Source organism: Quercus suber, unplaced genomic scaffold, assembly GCF_002906115.3.
Source record: "Quercus suber isolate HL8 unplaced genomic scaffold, Cork oak 2.0 scaffold_671, whole genome shotgun sequence".
Classification (NCBI taxonomy): Eukaryota; Viridiplantae; Streptophyta; class Magnoliopsida; order Fagales; family Fagaceae; genus Quercus; species Quercus suber.
Window position 1 is genome coordinate 175,466 of NW_027070112.1, and position 9,219 is coordinate 184,684.

The window sequence follows — 9,219 nt, forward strand, 5'->3', positions numbered from 1 at the left end:
AGTTGGTCTAGCATAGGGGTTGGCATTCGCTACTGGCTGGGCTGCGGAACCTGCTACTGCCACTGTGGATTGGTTGACACCACTATTCTCCCTAACCACGGGTTGTGACCGTGGTGTAAACATGGGCTGTTTACCTTTGTTGGCAATGGAACTAGAGGACTCCGAACTACGGTTGGAAAACTTCAAACCTGTCCTGAGATGCTGAAATTCTATTTTCTTGGATAAGGTTACAGCCTCATTCAAAGTATATAGGGTTTGTAAGGATACCTGATCTCGAATGGAAACTCGTAACCCGTGTACAAATCTGGATATCCATTGATCTTCAGTTTCCTCCAAATCATTGCGATTCGCCAACCTGTCAAACTCCTCCATGTACTCATTAACTGTCCGAGTACCCTGCCTGCAATCCTGGTACTGTCTGAACAACTCTTACTGGTAATCGGGTGGTAAGAACCGATCTGCCATTAACCTTTTCATCCTCCTCCATAACCGTATTGGAAGCTTTCGTTCCCAAGTACGGTTTAATTGAACACGATCCCACCAGGCAGATGCTCCTCCCTTCAATTTGTAGGCCACCAAACACACCTGTTTGTCTTCTACTGTACCCATATAGTCGAAAAACTTTTCAACCTCACTGACCCAATCCAGATACTCTTCAATGGAGACATTACCATTAAAAGATGGTAACTCTATTTTCATCCGATAATCCCTCTGCTCCTGATAATCTCGACCATTATCCCTTGCGGAACCACGATGATTTCCAAGGACTCTCTCTGCATACTCCTCATCTTCACTGTCTTCTTCGTTGTAGTCTTGCTGTTTGTTCCGGTTTGGACCACGATAAGGAGGGCCACGCACTCAGTTATCATGTCGCTCTTCATCAACGCGATTAGGGTTTCGGTTAAGCAAAGTGGCAAGTGCTGCTTGAATCTGGTCCAAAGTCTGTTGGGTAGAATCACGAAATTGTCGATTTTCATCACGAAAATCAAGGAACTCAGCCCTAGTGAGGACTAGGTTATTGATGTCGTCACCGCCATCATTGTTATGGTGGTCACCGTCTCGCCGGTTAGCCATCAGACTAGGGTAAATCAAGGCTCTGATACCAACTGATGTCGCGGAAGCCTGAAGGAAAGCACACACGATGCTCTCTTGATGGAACAGAAACTAAATTGTTAGTTTCTGGTAGTAAACCTCGAATCCACGAGGGGTTCCCTGAATCCACAAGGAGATAAAACTGGAATCCACTAGCAAAGAAAATTGACAAAATATCTGTGTTTATTGATAATAGTCTGATTTGCCTCTAACGGCTACAAAACATATAAATACTGAGCAAAAACGTTTAAAACCCTAATTCGCACTAATTAAGCGATTAGGTGACAAAATTACCGAATTTTACCAAAAATGGCAAAATTGAGTTAAACGCAGAATCATAAACTACTGACCTTAAGGGTCATCCCAAAATAGACGGGACCTTATTCTGACTTTTAAACTAAAAGTTATTAAGGAAAAACAAATATTACTATAAATAGCAAAAACATTGTTTTCGGGGCCTTAATGAAGGAATTTGCCTAAAATTTGGCGACGTTTATGGCAATCTGGATCAGAACGCCGTTTCCCTTCAACCTGCCAAATTTCATGCAATTCCGACACTGTTACCTCTGATGGCCCCTACTGGCACTCCCATTTGATCTTGCGTTGTGACTTCCTGCGCCCTTGCTGCTCCAAGAAGGCATGTGCTGTCTGTTCTACATCAGTTTCTATCACCCACGGTTTGAAATCGAACCCCGCTCACCTTCTCCCTCTTGATTAAAATCAGATCTCTCACCCAAAATAGCTCTCTTCTCCATCTTGCAACCAAACCAAAGCCTCTCTCTTCACACCAACTCTCAAAAATTTCATACCAATTTCACTAGTCTCATCTTTCTTTGACCAAACCCAAAGCCTCTATCTTCTCGTGTTTGTTCTTGCGTTTTAAATTCATGGGATTGGTGGGAGGTGGAGGCTGTTTGGTGGGCTGTAGGTTTTGTAGGTTGTGGGTTGTGGGTTACTGGGTTTCGAGGGATGTTTGGTGGAGATGGTGGTGGTGGGTTGTGGAAGTGGGTCGTTTTGTTGATGGTGGTTGTTGACAGTATATACTTATGGTTATGTAGTTTCATGCAGTTTCTTTTAATTGAGTTAAAAATCCTGTTTTGGTGAATTGATTATCTAATTGTTTGGAAACTTATTTTTGTGCAAGCATGTGGAATCATAATTAGCTTGGAAGAGCTGAATTGTAGAGATTCTAATTGTTTTACTTGTTCAGGTTTTGTGAACTATTTTGTAATAATCTACATGTTATTGTGTGAATATCTGTTTAGAATCTAAATGTGATATGTAGTAGAGATGGAGGTAATGATTATTTCCCCAAATGATCGAAGTTAAATAAATTGAACAAATTTTTGTTTCTCTTTTGAGAAACCAAGCCAAATGTTCTGATACATCTCTATTTTATAATTCTGTTGTTAAAAATATGATTTCTACAACCATTCTTTCTTTTTATCTAAGTATTTTACTGCTGCTCTTTAGTTGAATAGAAACTTGTGGGAAGTGAAATTTTAATTTTAAAAATCAGTAATAATATATATCATCATTTTTAACCACATTGAATTTATCTTCATCTCCATCTGTTGACTTGTAAACTTGAAGTGTAGCAGCAATAGTTATCCTAACAGCTAGTATGGTGTTATTATGTTGTATTTGTAGTGTTTTCCAACTTTATACTTATTTCCTTTTCTTTTCTTTTCTTTTTTTTTTCAATTTTATAGGGTGGAGGCCAATGAAGTGGTTGTGAAGCATGCATGGATATCACTTTCGGGAAGGAACTTCTCTTACAAGTTGTGTATATATTTGCGTATATTTACTTTTGAAACTATGTGTTTGATCATAAACTCAACATGTTATGTATATATTTGTGTTTTTGAACATATTAATTTGATGAAGTACTTTGACTATTGCATTTTTTTAATTTGTTATTGTAGTTCTTAAATATAATGTTTATATTGTCTTATAATGTCTATATTGCAAGACAAGGTAACTGACAAATTAATGTAATAAAAAAATTAAAAAAAAAAAAAAAAAACTCAACCTTTTGCAACAAGTTTGTTTGTTGTAATAAATTATTACAACAAAAATTTTGTTATAATAAGTTATGACATTTTTCATGTATTACAACAAAATTTTTGAAGCAATAAGCTATTGCCACAAAGTTATTTGTTGTGATAAAAAAAAGTTACTGCATCAACCATGTAAGGGATATATTTTTATGTAATTGGTATATCCTTTGACAAAATACACGTTACTTGTATTTACTTGTATTTAGGTAAATCTAAGTAGGTTCAAGATGATTATTACAAATGGTTACATTGAAGACATGAAGATTACTCAAGATGAGCTCAAGAAAAGTGCAATTTACAAGTCTCAATACCTCCTCGACAGAAGCTCAATCTGTCGAGATTCGTTAAAACTCGACACATTTCTCGATTTATCGAGCTTACGAGATTCAGACTATAGCTAGCAACGTTTTTATTCTCAAAGACTATTTGTTTATGAGTTTGTATAATCCTTATTGGACTAAGAAAACCCAAGGTTTGTGTATACCTATTTGGAATAAGAGAACCCATTGAGCTCCTATTTAAACAAGGAGGTGGAAAAAGAAAAACCTAACCCTAGAGAGCTTTATAAGGTTTTCTCTTTGAAACCCTAGCTCCCTCCTATAGAAGAAAGAGTTCTTGCTGTGTTTCTTGTACGCCTTTAGGTTCTATAACCAAGCAAAGTCTTTCACACCATCATTGAAGATCTTATTGGTGTTTCTATATGAAACTATTGCAAATCAACCATAACAATTAAAGAGTTATTGTAGAGTTAGTCACATAATAGGATTCATGCAAATGAGTTAGTCACGTACTGGGATCCATGCATCACTAGTTAGTTATGTACTAGGATTTGTGCATTGAATGGAAAGATTGCTGCTACAATACAAGTCCAATTGGGTATTGGAGTGGTTCAACTATAGGTTGATATTTCGGGATAAGTCAAAAGGTTTGGTAAGATTCCTTATACTTGTAACTGCTTGTGATTGATAATAGTGGATTCTTAAGAGTAGTGGCCTTAAAATCACCCAGTGGGGTTTTGCCTCGGTCGTTTTCCCTGTTCATAAACAAATCACCAGTGTCAAATTTATTTTCCGCTACATTTAGATAATTTGGTGATTTATTTGTGCTGCCACGCTATTGCATGAAATTTGATCTAATTAATTAATTAATTAATTAACTTGGGTAATTAGTTAATTGCAAGGGGTCAATTCATTTTAACCTAACAAACCTGTTTGTTGTAATATGTAAAATTTATTGCAACGAGATCTTGTGTTGCATATGTTAGAGTTTATGCCCTAAAATCTAATTTATTGGCATATTATAAATAATTAAATTGTTTAATTATATGAGACTATTTGTAAATGAACTAATTGGACATTATCATAGTTCTTGAGATGCATTGTATGTAATATATATTATTTTTACAGAAGATATAAACCACAAGTTCTTTGTAAACTCAAAAATGTAGTTCGTAGTTCATGATGAAATTAGGCGTTTTCATCTGCGAAGACTATAACATGTCAACTAAGATAGTTTGTCTTGATCATGGAAGTGGGGACTTCTAGTTGATATGTTGGTGTGTCTTAAATGTGTAAGACATATTAAACTGGACCGCTGTGAGATTAATTATTCAATTAACAACTGTCACCTGAATAATAAATCTCACAACTATTTTCATAGACTCTCAATTCTAAGAGGATAGTGAACCCAATCATGAAATGTATGTTGCTTTGATATATCAAGAGTGATATCTGATTTAACGATCAAAATTTCAGTATGTTAGGTAACCACACGTAATGTTGAGGGAACACATATTCTTAATATGGAATCCATAATCTCTTTCTATAGAGACATGAAATATCCCTTTAAGATAAGTTTAATGGGAACTAGTAAATCAGGGCTGGCCATTTTAGTAAAGAGTTACTAAAGTTTATATTTATTGAGATTAGATTTCATAAATATGAATAACTAAAAGATTAAATCGGGGACTCAAGAAATAAAATAGTTGTTAAAAAGTGACAGTTTATTATGACTTTATTCACTATGGATATTTCATGGAGAGGTCAAATAATATCATATTAGAGTCTTGAGATATAATTTATTAATAAGGCCTAAAATGCAATTATATTTCCACTTGTTATATAATTAATAGTAACTTTGGATTTGTCAAGAGTTGACAGATAAGCCCAAGGCCCATTGGAAGTAGAACTTTATTTGTCCCTTTAGTCTCACCCCAAGTCACACACTAAAACTCAATTGGGCTAGCCCAAAAGGTTAACCCAATTAGATAATTATTTTTTATTTAATAAAAATTATTAAATAAATTAACTATCTAGGTAGTCAAAATGTATGTATGATTAAAAAGAAGAGAAAAACAATTTTCTCTGCAAGATTTTTTTAATACACTTTTAGAAGAAGGAAAATCAACATACTTAAGAATTGATTGAGAGACCACTCATCTTGGGTATCATGTGGAATTGAGATGAAGATTGAAGGTCTTCTCAAGTCTTGTTTTTGAATTTTACTACATCAAGGTATGCTTTCTCTTCTTTGTTCTAGAATTCAAGGTTATATGTTATCTCTTATGACTGAAGTAGATCTTTGTGTTGCTTCTGCTGCATGTTTTGTATAAGATACAAAACCATTTTTTCCAACAGCATAAACCTATTGCCTCAGGGTTTATTACAATGGCTCGTAACAACTTTTTTATCGTTGTAGTAACACCTTATTACAACGACTTTGTGATTATTGTAACGATTTTTCCCGTTGTAACATGCATTTTTTTCTTGTAGTGATGGTATATCTAACTTAATTGATAGGCATAGGATAATAAATTCTCCCTCCCTTAACTACCAACTTATCCAAAAATAAATCGTTAATTTTAGGTAGCACCCACAACAAAGATTAACGAAAATATACCTATATTTAGGATAATTTTACTTATGAAGTCCAATTCCAATCTCCTATAATGGCTATGAGTCTGTTTGGCATCACCTTATAAACTCGGCTTTTATGTACGTCTTTTTAGAATCTTAATTTTTCCCTCATTTTCTTACTTTTTAATACTTTAGCACACTTTCATCGAAAAGCTAAATTTCTCAAACATATACTATATTCTAAGGAATGATTCTTTGCCTTTGCATGTTTATGCTTTTTGCTGGCCTTCAGCAAAAAGCTAGAGTTCCCAAACCGATACTATCTCCAAAGGAATGGTTCTTTGCCTTCGCATGTTTATGCTTTTTGCTGGCCTTCTCACTAGCCAGACAAATGCCAAAGGGATTAGCTCTGGAGATACAGGAGAGAACGTTCTTTTTTTTTCTTTTTATTTTTTTAATACAAGAGAGAACATTCTTAAACGCACACAGGAAGTGCTAAGAAGAATTGTCAAGTAGGCATTCCTGCTAACCCCTACAAAAGAGAGGTTGCGAAGCAGAAAATAAATGTCATGTCATGGTTAACATGCAAAGCCTCTCTTTGCACTAACTTTAAATAAGGCATTTCACGCCTGGGTGGCTCAAGGGATTGATGCTTTATATGTTTAAATTAAGACCTTTTATATACTTAAATTTAATTAAATAATATATAATTTTTACGTAAAATCTATTCTTCTAATTTGTTTAGAAGCAAAAAATTTTAGTTTTTTAATGAATTTTTTTGTTCATACGTGAATTGTTCATCTATTTTTTATAATAAGTTTTATTAATTTCTAAATTCTATCCAAATTAAAGCCTTTTTGCATAAAGAAAATATCCCAATTAAATCTTAAATATTTAAAAGTTAAAACTTTTAGCATGAAATAAGAGTTCTTTCTACTACCACAAACAAATTCATAATTTTTAACACAGCTCTTTTATGTGCAAATTGTAATTAGTTGTCTGTCACTTTTACGTAACTATTTTCTTTTTTCCACCAATCACAGTCAGCCAGAGTTGTGACAAAAGTTGTACATTTTGTAGTAGCACTAATTTTTTTTTTTTTTTTAATACAAGATAAAAATTCTACCATAATTTAATTTAAGTATATATATATATATATGTATGAAATCTCCTCCTAGAGACTTGAAATCTCAATCATTACCTCTCATACTTTACAAGCAATTTTACTTATAGTGTCACTCCAATGGTGCATAGTGATTATCACTAAATTTTTTGCTAAAGAAAAACGGTAAGATTATAAATTTTGTCACAACTTATCCACGTAAAAAGTATCAAATAATGAAGTAAAAGTTGTGATACGTGAGCAAGCTCTGACAAAAATTATGGTCCTAATTTAGAGCATTACCATCAGGTGTGCTAAATGTGCTAAATGCCAAATATTTGGCACATTTAGCACACCAAATACAAAAACAACCTCCCATGAGGTGTGCCAAATGTCTCAAAAATATGAGACATGCTACAGTACGCTCTCATATTTGAGAGCGTACGGTCAACAATGCCATTACTGTTTATATTATTTAATTCTTTTTTCTCTCTCTTCCTCTCAGTTCTCTTTTCTTTCTCGGGCATTCTGAAGCCATCTCTCTCACTCTCTCACTCTCTCTCTCTCTCTGGGGCACTCTCATCTCCGTCTCGCCTCGCCCAGCTCACCGCCACGCCCACGCCGTCTTGCCGTCTCGCCTCACCCAGGCTCATCGCCACGCCCACACCCACGCCGTCTCGCCGTCTCGCCTCGCCCAGGCTCATCGCCGTCTCGCCACGCCTAGGCTCGCCACGCCGAGGCTCGCCACTGATCATCGCCGTCTCATCGCCGTCTCGCCACTGATTTGGTGGATTTGGGATGTGGGTTTGTTTAATTTGGTGGATGTGGGTTCGGTGGATGTGGGTTTGTGCGCCGGTGGTGGGTTCGGTGGATGTGGGTTTGTGCGTGGGCTTGTGCGCCGGTGGTGGGTTTTTGGTGGGTTTGTGCGCCGGTGGTGGTTCGGTGGGTTTGTGCGCCGATCTCTCTGGTTGTGTTTTTTTTTTTTTTTTTTTTTTTTTTTTTTTTTTTTTTGAGGTGGCGTTTGTGGATGTGGGTTTGTGCCGGTGGTGGCTGTCGGTGTTGTTACGGCAGTGGTTGTTGGTGGCCGTTGTTGCGGCAGTATAGGTTGTGCCGTTTGTTGTCTCGTTGCTGATGAGGATGAGAATGAGAATGATTGGGAGAAATTTTACTGAAGTTTTTTTTTTTTTAATGATATTTTAATGGAATGGATATATTATTTAATGTATGGGATTGAAAAATAGAACACCTGATAAATGAGATGTTGTAAAATGATGTTGTAAAATAGTAAAGTATGTTTTTTATGTGTCAAAATGGCATTTTTATGCAACAGCTGGTGAGAATGCTCTAAGCCATAACAAATTATAAACTCTCTTTCATTTTACGTACGTCAGCACATGCGTAGTTAAAGTACAGTGTACTCCGATGACCGCTCATTTTAGTGTGATGCTACACGAACCACTAAAATGCACCGCCTCATATCCTCAGCCCTCCCGATTCCTACATATATATATATATATATTTATATAAATTGGCCAACCAAGATTCCCATTTTTTGTTTTCGAATTTTGGGTGACTCTTTACAACTTCAGCAAACCTTTCTTCTCTAGAATATTCGATTCTCTTAGACAGACAAGAGAGAGAGAGAGGGAGTCCGATCCTCACGTGAGGTAAGGTCTTCGGAAAATCTATTTATCTGGGTTTGTTCAATTATGGATAATTGTCTCCTACTTCCCAAGATTAAGGTTGTCTTCCTTGAATTGCTAATATAGTTTATCATTAAGAAATCTTTGTCTTTTCATGGTTTGGTTTTTGGGTGTAAAGAAATTGTGGGTATGGAGGTTTGTGATTCTTTGAGCAAAGTTTGTTCATTTATTTGTTAATTTTTGCTGGTTTTCCATGAATTATTATGGGATAGATTTTATTTGGGTTGGGTTGTTGTTATTTTTCAATGGATTGGTATTATGAAAGAAGGAGTAACTTTAATTGCCATTGAAGTTGAAGATTTTATCTGGGTTTTGTTTTTTTTTCAAAGTATGGGTTTTGTTGCCTGTGTAATTATTAATAATAATTAAAAAAAAAAAATTAGTTGCTTAATCGCATATGGGAATTT

At 35.4% G+C, this 9,219-nt stretch overlaps 1 protein-coding gene and 1 non-coding gene across 2 annotated transcripts in view; both read left to right on the top strand.

Annotated features, from left to right (window-relative positions):
• The first annotated feature begins 2,382 nt into the window (after window positions 1-2,382).
• Window positions 2,383-2,480, top strand: LOC111986824 (small nucleolar RNA Z103). Its single transcript, XR_002880218.1, has one exon. It is a non-coding gene; the product is annotated as a small nucleolar RNA Z103 (small nucleolar RNA).
• Window positions 2,481-8,643: 6,163 nt separating this feature from the next.
• LOC111986792 (uncharacterized) overlaps window positions 8,644-9,219 on the top strand; it is a gene marked incomplete in the record, with an annotated part of 12,034 nt that continues 11,458 nt past the window's right edge. Inside the window, 1 exon segment of the mRNA XM_065765988.1 lies at window positions 8,644-8,755.